Here is an 11,269-nt window from a genome sequence, read left to right as displayed (position 1 = left end):
TGGGAAGCTGGGGAGAGATAGCAAGGGGAGAAATGCCAGATGTAGGTGATGGGGAGGAAGGCAGCAAATCACACTGCCACGTGTGTTCCTATGCAACAATTTTTCATGTTCTTCACATGTACCCCAAAACCTAAAATGCAAAATAAAATAAATAAATGGGAAAAAAAAATTTAATACAGGGCAAGAACTGCTTCACCAAGGGCGAAATGACACATTCCCTGGTGGAACAGAGCCCTGAGAACCCCTTTTTAAATCTGCCAAAGGCACACCTATGGGGAGGGGACCCATGGAACTTTACAAAGGCCATTATATCTTAATACAGTACCTGCATATGGAGCTGCTGAGCACGTGTCTTAGTTATTCCACCTTTACGTCTTCATCCCTGGCTGCTGACACCAAGTGTGAATTTCTTCTCCCACCACTGTTTCTCCAGTTCACCCTTGGTGGCAACTCATCTGCTGTTCCTGTCTTTGTTTCAGTCTTACTTTCACCCTACCTTATCCATTCTTTCACTCCTACTAGCTTTGGTAATATGCTTCATCTTCCCAGGGTCTGACCTTGACTCAACCTCTGCTTTTGTTTCTCCATTGCCATATCAGCACTGATATCTTGAAAGGGCGTGACCTGCTATTCTGCCTGAATTATAACTACCAGTCCAGAGGCACAGAGATCTCTGTGCCCACCCTGTGACTAGGTAACGGGCAGCACCAGCTGGGAGCCAGAAGACAGCTGAAGTGAAGCACCACTTCTACTGGCTTTCCATAACTCCTGGGTGTCCCAGCTTCCTCACGGCAGCTTCCCCAGAGGGCTCTCATTTCAACTAGAATAGTTTTGGGCATATATAGAAAATGGGCCTTTCTCTTCCACAACCATAAACAGCAAAGCATTTTAAAGAGTCCATAAGAACACATGGGAACCCTGCTAATAGCCCAAGGTTCAATTTTCCCCTTCTCTCACCTTTTTTTTTTTAAACGAAGTCATTCTGTTGTCAAGGTTGGTGAGAGTTAGCTGTGTTCAACTGAAGCAGTAATTTGACAAGAGGTGTCTTCACTGTCACTCAAATTGTGGAATAGAGCTCTCAGCATATGCAGGGTTTGTTCTCTCTGCCACCTCCATCTCCTCTTTGTGAAACTCTGCCTTCCCCTTGGAGATAACGCCTCCTTAAAGATTAAGAAGAAAAAACACCCAATCCTAGAGGTCAGGAGGGCATGTGCTGAAATCTACAATGAGTTGGTGAGCATCTAAGATTCAAGATGAGTTTTAATCCCAGAGGGGGACTCTTCAGGGACAGGGAGGGGCAAGATATCATGACATAGGGAGCAACATGGGCTCTGTTGGCAAAGGCTCCTGCCTTTTTTCATAATTCAACCCCAATGATTTAATTCCTCATAGAGGATGATGAATGAAAGGCTTTGAGACCTGGCATGAGACTGGGCTTGGTGCGGGATCAGGATTTATAAAATGTCCACCTGACTTGTCCCCGTGGTTGAGGAGCAGGGTATCAAAACCAGGGAGGACTCCTGGGTGCACTTCTGGTCCTGGCTGCTGCTCAGGCCACCAGACGCTATGGACAAACATGTCCAATTCCAGACATTCTGGTACGCTGGGGCTAGCCAAACTCTGGATTTTGTGCTGATAAAGCTTCATCATCAGGAGTGTGAGTTTTAGAATCAGAGGCACCTGGAATTCTAGCTTGTAACCTTGAGCAAGGTGTATGACTTCTCCTTCTATAAAATGGGAATGAAATACCTATCTCAGGATGCTAATGGCAGCTGTTGTTATGAGTATAGTGTGCATCTTCCGAAATGCACCTCTGGTTGCTTACAGAATGACAACTACGGATCTGACATTAGAATTTATTTAAGAACTGTGCTAGCCAAAGAGAGAAACAGGAAATGGTAAGAGAATGTGTCTATTGACCCTTCTTTGGAACTGTAATCCTTTCTGGGGTCTTATCCTCCTTATTGCTTGGCTCAGCCCCATTAGGGCCTATACTCCTGTGTCAAGATGAGCTTTAGTGCCAGAGGGGGCTCTTCAGGGACAGCGAGGGTCAAGATAACATGACACAGGGAGCAGCAGGGCTAACTGTAAGTGCTTAAGTCCCCTGGTGGGGAAGCTGAGGAGCTTGTGCATATCTGACTCAGAGAAGTCCTTGAGTTCATTGTAGGGAATTCCCTGCATGAACTTCTCTGAATTTGTCCATCAGCAAACATTTGAGTACAGCAGTGTGCCTGCCAGGTGGCCCTGGGCAGAGGAATACAAAGATGAACAAGATGTGACCCCTGCTTTTGAGGGCTTGACCCAGAGGGGAGGATGGAAACAGATGAGTAAATTAATAGCGAGGATGTCATGTGAGGAGTGCTATAGTGGAGGTAAGGGGCGCGAGTGTGTCATGGGAAAAAGGAGAGGGACGCCTGGCTCCACCAAGGCTGCCACAAGAGGCCAGCCCTTCAGGGCTCACTGAAGACCCCCAGTGGTGAAGCCTTCCTGAGCCAATTCTCTCTTTTCCCATCCCACTGTCCCCTGGTACCACCCATCTCAGCATTTAAATATTTTGTTTCTCTGATGTTTATTTTTTTCTTTTGGACCATCAGTAAATGAGGATTAAACGGAATGAGATGACATTTATAAAGTACATGGCACAAATAAATGTGCTCAATAAATGCTAGTTTTCTTTTATTCCTTTCCTCTATGAGGGTCATGTCTATGCCAGAGAGTGCGTTGAATCATAGGAAATTACCATTTCTGTAGGTGTAAAGTGGTTGAATATTACTAATTTCATATGGTCTGAGTTCATATTTTTATATATGTGCTTTATATACCTTTTTAATGGACAAATAAAAAGTTATATATAGTTATGGTATAAACACAATGTTTCAATATATGTATGCCAAGGGAGTGCTAAATGGAATGGCTAAACCAAGCTAATTAACACGTACATTATCTCACGCAGTTATTTTTGGTGGTAAGAAAACTTAAAATCTACTCTCTTAGCAATCTTCAGGTACACGATGTATTGCCATTAATTATAGTCACCATGATGTACAATAGATCTTTTGAACTTATTTTTTCTGTCTGTCAAGCTAATATTTTGTTCATTGACCCAGAGTTGATTAATGGATTAATTGATTTAGCATAGAAGAAAACATTTCTTACTGGCAAAGACTGAGGGAAAATGAGAGGCAATGCTCAGTCTATCTGGCACGATTGTGAACACCACCTACTTGCTAAGCACTCTACAAGGAATGAGTGGTGTAAAACTAGAAGGTCCTTGCTGTCAAGGAGATGACAATCCAAGGAAGAGACAGACAAGAAAAGTTCTAATTTAATATGATGATTCGTGGTGCAGAAATCCACACAATGTACTGTGGAAATACAGGAAGTGGTGATGAAGAGCTCACTCTAAAGAAGGCTGAGCAAGGGCCAGGCACGGTGGCTCATGCCTGTAATCCCAGCACTCTGGGAGGCCAAGGCAGCAGGCAGATCATGAGATCAGGAAATTGAGACTATCCTGGCCAACATGATGAAACCCTGTCTCTACTAAGATACAAAAATATTAACCAGGCATGGTGGAGTGCCTGTAATCCCAACTACTCAGGAGGCTGAGGCAGGAGAATCGCTTGAACCCAGGAGGCGGAGGTGGCAGTGAACTGAGATTGCACCACTGCACTCCAGCCTGGATGACAGTGCAAGACTCTGTCTCAAAATAAAGGTCAGGCAAAGCTTCACAGACATTGGAACTGAACCAGAAGCCTACAGAGGCATCTTTCCGAAAGCCAGGCATTCCAGGCAAAAGGAAGAACAAAGTCAGAGAGATGCTAGAGTGGCACACGGCAGTTTCCAGGGACCAGTGGGCCAGTGTCTCCAAAACAAATTTGAAATTTGGAATGCAAGTATTCTCATCCATGTGTTTAGAAAGAAACCCGTGCCTCTAACTGGACAGATACTGGTGGTCCTTCTTGCTAGGAATATGAACAGGAGTTGCTTTAGAGGGCCTTCTCCCCAGAGATGATGTTCAGCTGCTCCGTTGGGCCCTAGGCATGTGCCCTTCCTCCAGCTGTGTCTGCAGTGGTCCCTGGCCCATGTCCAGCTGAGGCTCCACTTGGCTCCTCTGACCGTGGGCCTGCTTGTCAGCGACTGGAATTTCTCAGCCTTCCATAGGGTTGGTCCTCTCCTCTACTCTCCCATTAACTACAAGCAATAAGTTCAGCTCTGTCAGGAAAGAAGCTGTTTCTTTGTCCTTCTTCTCATGGCCACATTGAAAGGCTGATGCTGGGGCAACAGCTTTATCGATGTTATTGATGCTTCTATAGGCAGGGGAGGTAAGGGACTGATGCCGTTCTGTCAGACACGTGTGCAGGATAAATTGCTCGATATTCCAGCTCACCTCCCATTTCCAGGGCCTTTATTATTATTCAAGAGCCTAGCCCCTTACTCTGAATGTCCTGGAGTTGTACCACATTTCCCCAGACTGGACTGAAGCTGCAGATCCTCCAAGGGGTGACAGGAAAGTCTCTGATGTGGGAGGAAATGCAGAAAGTAGGAAGGAGCCAAGTCCCAAGGAAAAGAGGTCCTAGGCAACCAATGAAAAATGTTCAGTAGTTGAATGGGGGGTTGGGCATTAGCAGATGTGAAAAGGATGCATGGAGGATGGGTAAAGTTGAGGAAAGGCTTGATAAAGGAGGCAGGTCTTCTATTTTGCTGACTCTCGGAATTTTTATAAAGGCTAGGATCCAGATAGATAGATAGATAGATAGATAGATAGATAGATAATAGTAGCATCTGCATTTCCCTAATTAAACTTATTTGTCAAAGGATTTTTAGAAAGAATTTGGTCAGTCTAATGCTTCTCAGCTCCTCCCCTCTCCAGCTCCCCAACCCAGATTAATATTTCATCAGGGTGCCTGCACTCTCAGTAAATATACCAGGATCAATTGTTTGCTATAGCCCCTGCTCAAATCCGTCTTAGATGGTAATATTTTAAAGATGATTGGATCTTAGAATTGTAAGAGGTCCCTGGTGTCATGACTTTGCTGGCATTATCAGCTCAGCCATTGTCTTACCAAGCAATCTCCTACTGAAACGTGATGCTCCCCCGTTCCCATCCCACACCACAGAGGAGGGAGCTGCACAGGCACCCACGGAGGAGGCTCACCTAAGAATCAAGGGATGGGGAAGAATGAGGATGCCTCTCCCAGCCTGCTCGCACGACCTTGGGAGTGTGGGAAGGTGTCCTTGCAGCACCAAGGGAGCCTCCCGAGCTTTTTCCCCTACTTTCCCTTTCTTTTCACTTTTGTTTGTATGTATGCCCGTTGACAGTGTCATCTCTTAACTTGATAAACTTGTCAGAGGGAGCTCCGGGAAAGTGTGACACAGCGGTTAGAGTGATTGCTGAGTATGCAGGGAGAAGAGGCGGGGGAGTTGCTGGTGGCAGTGGGACGTTAGCCTGGGGGCAGGCAGATGTTCTGGGATGTTTGTGACTCTCGTGCACCACTCCCAAAGTGCAGTCTTAGCAGACCAGGGCCCTGGAGGAGGGAAGCTTCATGAACCAGAGTGCAATGTGGGTGGATGGCACCAGCCAAGCCGTGTGTGTGTACCAGTGTACACACAGGTACTGTTTGCATGGGGGGCTCTTCCTGAGACAGGCCACCTGTGGCTGTCTGTCTGGAGCAGCTGGATGTGAGGGGTAGGTGAGGGTTGAAGGGCGGAGTGCATTAGCCCTCTCAGGATAAGGCAGATGGAAAAGTATGATGTGGGTGTTTCTTCTGAACCCTTCTACCACTTTCTTCCTAAAAGATGTTTTTTTGGATGGGCAACTGGAATCCATAATCATCTCTAATCATGGAAGTTTAAAAATTATCCAAAAAGCATCCTTTCTGCTTAGAGGGTAATCTAGCAATCCCTGTATTCCTCAGAGTGACACAGTGCATTACATGTCACTGGCATTCTATTGATATTAACCAAACAAATGTCAGGTGAGTGAGTGAAACTCAGAACCTCATTTTGGCCTGACCTAATTTGCTGGGGGGTAGGGATAATCCATATTAAGTAATGTGGGGTGAAGGAAGTAGAAAGATCTGAATTTGAATACCAGCTCTGTCCAAATTACTTCTGTTCTCTAATCCTCAGTTTCCTCATCTATACAATGAGAGACTTGAAAATGCATTACTGAGGCCATCATCCGATAATCTAACTTCCAGATAAAAATCCAAACTGCTGCTGTGGGGATCAGTACCGCTATGCCGGGAAAGGGTATTTGAAGATTGCAAAGCTCACTACAAATTCAGGAGGACTGTCCTGGGCTTCTCAACTAGCATAGGTTCCATTATTACAGGCCTACAGCACCACAACATATCCTCACAACCAGGCCCACCTTCATTGTTCTCTCTGGAGGGAGGACTTGGCACTCTGCCAGTGGAACAGGTGTCTTCTTTGTTCTATACTATCTAATATTATAATAATCTTCTGTCCCAGTGTCTCTGAGTGATTAGAACATATCTCAGGTGCTGCCTTGAAGAGTGGAGGCCAAGAAATTCATCTCACCTGGGAATTACAATAATTGCTTCATGGTGCCCTGCCTAGAGTGAGATATTTATATAAAATACGATTTAGGTCTAAAAACAAGGGAAGTTGTCAGAGCTCAGGATTATTGATACAAATGTTAATGACAATACTGACAACTTAATGTGAAGAGCTCTGGTTGTGTCTAGGTTTCTAAGCTGGGAGGGAGGTAAAATTAATAAATTAGGTCAGTGACAATACCCAGAGAGGGATGGAATGATCCTCCTAGTTCATTGGATCACCTTTTTTGGCCTTCACAGAAAGAGCAGCATGTTGGAAGCACAGTGTCGCTAAAGACACACCCCCCACACAGAGGAATGAAACTGCTAATAGAATTAATATATTAATTAACTGAGCCATGGATGAGCTCTACTCCATCAAATAATATGGCAAATAAAAGTAACCCTATTATTAGTATCCACACTGCTCATGTTCAAATAAGGATAACAACTGAGTTTGGGTTGTTAGCATCGTGTCAAAAAAAAGAGCGGGTAGAATCTAGAATCTTCGGGTCTTGTTCCGAGTTTTACATTGGCCAGCCTCATGACCTCTGGGCCTCAGTTTCCTTAACAGCAAAATGAGGGGGTTGGACCAGAAGACTTCTAAAGTCCCATCTGGGTTTGACATTCTGAAGTTCAGCATTGAGTGTAATTTCATTGGTCTTTGTTGATGCAGAAGCCACTTCAGGACCCTACGGTGCCTGTGTCGCCATTTTGAACATCAATGGCCTTTGTCTGGGAGAGTGCGAGCTCCGGAGAGGCCTGATTAATAGAATGCGAGATCACAGGGCAGGCTGCCGCTTTCTTCTTTTCTGCAGCGCTTCTCTCCTTGGGGAGCTAAATAAGACTGGTCAGTTTTGCTTCTTTTTTTTATTTTCTGGTTTTTATCTACACCTCCAGCAGAGATTTTGGTTTTTCATTTACTTTCACTGCAGGTTTCAATCTTCCCCACCCCCAAAACAATATCCTCTACCCTGTTGCATGAAATAAAAGAAAAGCTTCAAATTGGCTCTGCCTCCTTAAGCTTTTGGAAACTTTTTAATGTGCAGGTCTACAAAACCTAAATTTGGGGCCTGCACTATGCGGCGGTATCTCTTTGCCTCAGAGGAATCTTCTGGCTTTTCTCCATTTCAAAGCACCTAGGTCCACACAAATGCTCTCGAAGAGAGAGCTTTTTTTCCCCCCTTAGCAAAAATTCAGGTCTGTCACCAGGAAAGAAGAGGTTTTTCTGTGGAAATCTTCCTCATGCTGGTTATAAAGCCACTCACATCTCAGTATGAACTCTGCTAGCTTGCTCCGTTGTCTTTGTGAGTGAGAAGCAAAATCCACACAAAGGTATAAAGAGCTGATCCATATAAAGATTGCTCCCTGGATTTCCATTGGGCAGCAGCTTTCTGATGACTGCATCTTTGCCGTAGACAGCTGTGCAATTGAGACAGCAGCAGGACTCCAGATGTGCTGGGACTTGCCAGGCAGCAGACTTAGAAGTTTGGCCAAATCAGCCCCAGATAATCACCAGGAAGGAAAAAAACAAAATGCAGGGCTGGTCCAGAGTCTTTGTGTTACTTAGGAACTGGGGGATTAGCCCAGGACAGAGATGGAGCAAGTTGCAATGGAAGGTCTACTTCTCATAGATTGTGTGAGGTCTTTTCTTTGGCTACAAGAAACTTGTGGGACATTGTCGCTGAGAGAACCTATTTACAGAGTAGCATAGCATAGTAGTTAGAAAGCTGGGCTCATGAGTGGAGCCAATCTGTTTGAATCTTGGCCCTGCCTCTGACTAGCTGTGTGACCTTGAGGCTACTTTGTAGGGTTTATGCTTACAAAGCAATTAGAACATGCCTGACACACTTAATCATAGCTGCCCCTCCTTTTACAAGGAAGCATTTAACAACTAGCAAGGCACCGAAACTAGATAAAGATCAAATAGTTAGTAGGTAATAAAGGTTAGTCTAAAACTCAGTTCTATCTCCCAGCGGAGTATTTTCACTACACCAGCATCTCCAAATTCACTTGTTGATAAGAATCACTTGGTTGAGCGACTCTTGAATGGAGTCAGGAATCTGAATACGAATCAAACTCTCCACATGAGTCTTAAAATGCAAAAGATGAATGTGAGAAAGACCGTCACTACGCCACAGTGGCTAAGATGAAATTTCTCACAGAAAGACGCTCATAAATTCATTATGCATCTCTTCTATACACACGGAAGATGGGAAAACAAACCATGAATCTCAAGGAGTAAAAAGGACCCCAGAAAGAAAATCTAAACAGTCCTTGGTAATTGTCTTTGAGCACACAAAGTAACCAACTTTTCACAGAACTTCCAGAGTGGGAAAAAATGTGTTTGACTCACTGTGTGTGGTCTCCAATAGCAATGGTTGAGAAGGCTTGTGGTGGCTTTCTCCGTCATATTTTAGTGTGGTCAGTCGGCTCTGGGGTGATCTGGCTTTTCCCGGGACTTTGCTAGAAATTAGGGAGCTATCTGGGGCTCGTACATGTCAGGCATTCAAAGGAGAACACAGAAAAAGGGCCCCTCAGGTGAGAACAGTAGAGAAGCAGATGGTAAAAAATGTTCTTGGTGTCTCTTGAACATTAACGCCCTGGAAACTTTGTTTTAACTTTGGGTTTTTATGGTTACTTTGGGCAACCACAAAGGATAACAGAACTGTGGTAGCAGCTATGCTGGGAGAGAAGCACGTGTCCTAAAGCATTTTAGGTACAAAGGCAGGTGGCCAGCTCCACTGCAGGTTACGAAATGGAAAAGCCCATTGTCGTTTTGGACTTTGCAGGGAGCCGGGAGTAAATAATACTTCTCATATAGCTTTAGCCCTGTGCTATCTTAATTGCAATCTCTGGTGAGATTTGGAGTTATGCGTTTTTAACAAGCAAACCATAAAATAAGGTTTAATCTCCCCAGAGCCCTGGAGTTAATTTATCTGTCCACAGGCTAAGATCTTTTTAAAGGTTAGGAATGCTTGGGTTTTCTTTCTAGGTCTCTGGGTTGGCTGGAACGCCTGCAGGTATCTCCTATGGCTGGCGGCTGGAATCTGACTTTCATCAGTGCTAAAGACCCAGCCCTTAGGAACCTCTGCAATAAGAATCAGGTGTTGGATTCAAGAACCATATCCGGTCCTGATGGAAAGAAATTTGTCTTCCTTAGGACCCTGTCTGTGGCAGAAAATACACATGATTTATCCTCAGAAGAAAAGGGGTCTGAGTCTTTGCTCTACAACCAGGAACTGTGGGATTTGGGGGAAACCATTTATCTCAGCTTCAGTTTCCTTGTCTGTAAAATGGGCATCATACAATCTCTCCTGGAGTCTTCACAAGTGTTCTGTGAACATTAAATGGTATGTGGTTGGCTTTTATAAAAGGGTAAGGCACGAAATAGTTGTTAAGTAAGTTACTTGCTTACCTGTTCTTCCAGGTGGAGTTTGTTGTCTTTTCAAAGAAGATTTTCCAACGAAGCGATGCCATGGGGAAAGTTCCCAGGTATTCAAAGCACATCGAAACCCAATCCTGCCTCTCAGCTGGGCAGCACAGATTCATTGCCAAGATAGAAAGAGCACAGGTTATGACTCAGGCCTTGGGCCTAGTTGCCTTGCAGAATAGATATTCAGCCAGCCCTCCGTGGATTCGACCAACTGCGGATCAAAAATATTCAAAAACGTGTTTATATTGAACATGTACAGACTTTTTCTTGCCATTATTCCTGAAACATTAGAGGATAACAGCTATCTGCCCTAGCATTTACATTGTATTAGGTGTTATAAGTAATCTAGAGGTGATTTAAAGTGTGCAAGGACAACATGAACATCCATGGATTTTGGTATCTGCGGGAGATCCTGGAACCAACCCACCACGGATCCCAAGGGACGGCTGCACACACATGACTTCCACTGTTCAGTTCAGCGGGGCCAATTGACCTTGTCACAGCACCTTTCCTGCCCTTGCTAATTTCAGGAGAATTTGATGACTATTCCAGATTAACTGGTTGAGGGTCTACTCTCATCCATCCTGCATTGCTGTACCCCATGGGAACAAAATAAGAGGAGTCTGCTTGTACTCTTGGTGGAGGTAAAGGAGGAAGGGCTCCAAACAACGGGTTGACATGGCCCATTATTTACAGGCCACCCTACAGACTTCCACCACCTGGAATTCATAGCCCCCTTGACTGGCATTTCCACCTCAAAGTCCTGTTACAACCCTCCCACCTCGCCTTCCTCCCTAACACACTGTGCGCTTACCCCTGGTCATATTTGCTATCGTCTGCTTTGATGACTCTTCTTGCTGGATGGTCTTTCCCTTTTATCTCCCGCCAACTCATTTTACCTGTGAGATCTCAAACATAAGGCCGCCTCTTCCAGAAAGCCTTCCCAGATTAACCCCATCCCTAACTCCCATCACCCTTTTCCTGTAAATCCCTTGGAATTTGTATATTTGATTGAGTTATCATAATAATCTCTCATCAAAGTCAGCATGGCCAAGGATGAGGATGGTGCTTACTCAACCAATGGTCCTTGGGAAAAGCAATTCTATCTTCCGAGCCCTGCTCCCTTGGAGCCTGGCTAAAGTCACCCATAGGGAAGCTGCAGATGGATAGAGACCAGGTTTAGGAGGTAGGGGAAGCTAGTGCCGTGGCTTGGCAGTTCTCCCAAGCCCCACATTCAAGTGTGTTTACATGTTCCTAGCCTTCTCAGTGGCAA

This window comes from Cebus imitator, unplaced genomic scaffold (assembly GCF_001604975.1).
Source record: "Cebus imitator isolate Cc_AM_T3 unplaced genomic scaffold, Cebus_imitator-1.0 Scaffold28, whole genome shotgun sequence".
Taxonomy (NCBI): Eukaryota; Metazoa; Chordata; class Mammalia; order Primates; family Cebidae; genus Cebus; species Cebus imitator.
The sequence above is the reverse complement of the archived record's forward strand: the minus strand, read 5'-3'. Positions refer to the sequence as shown.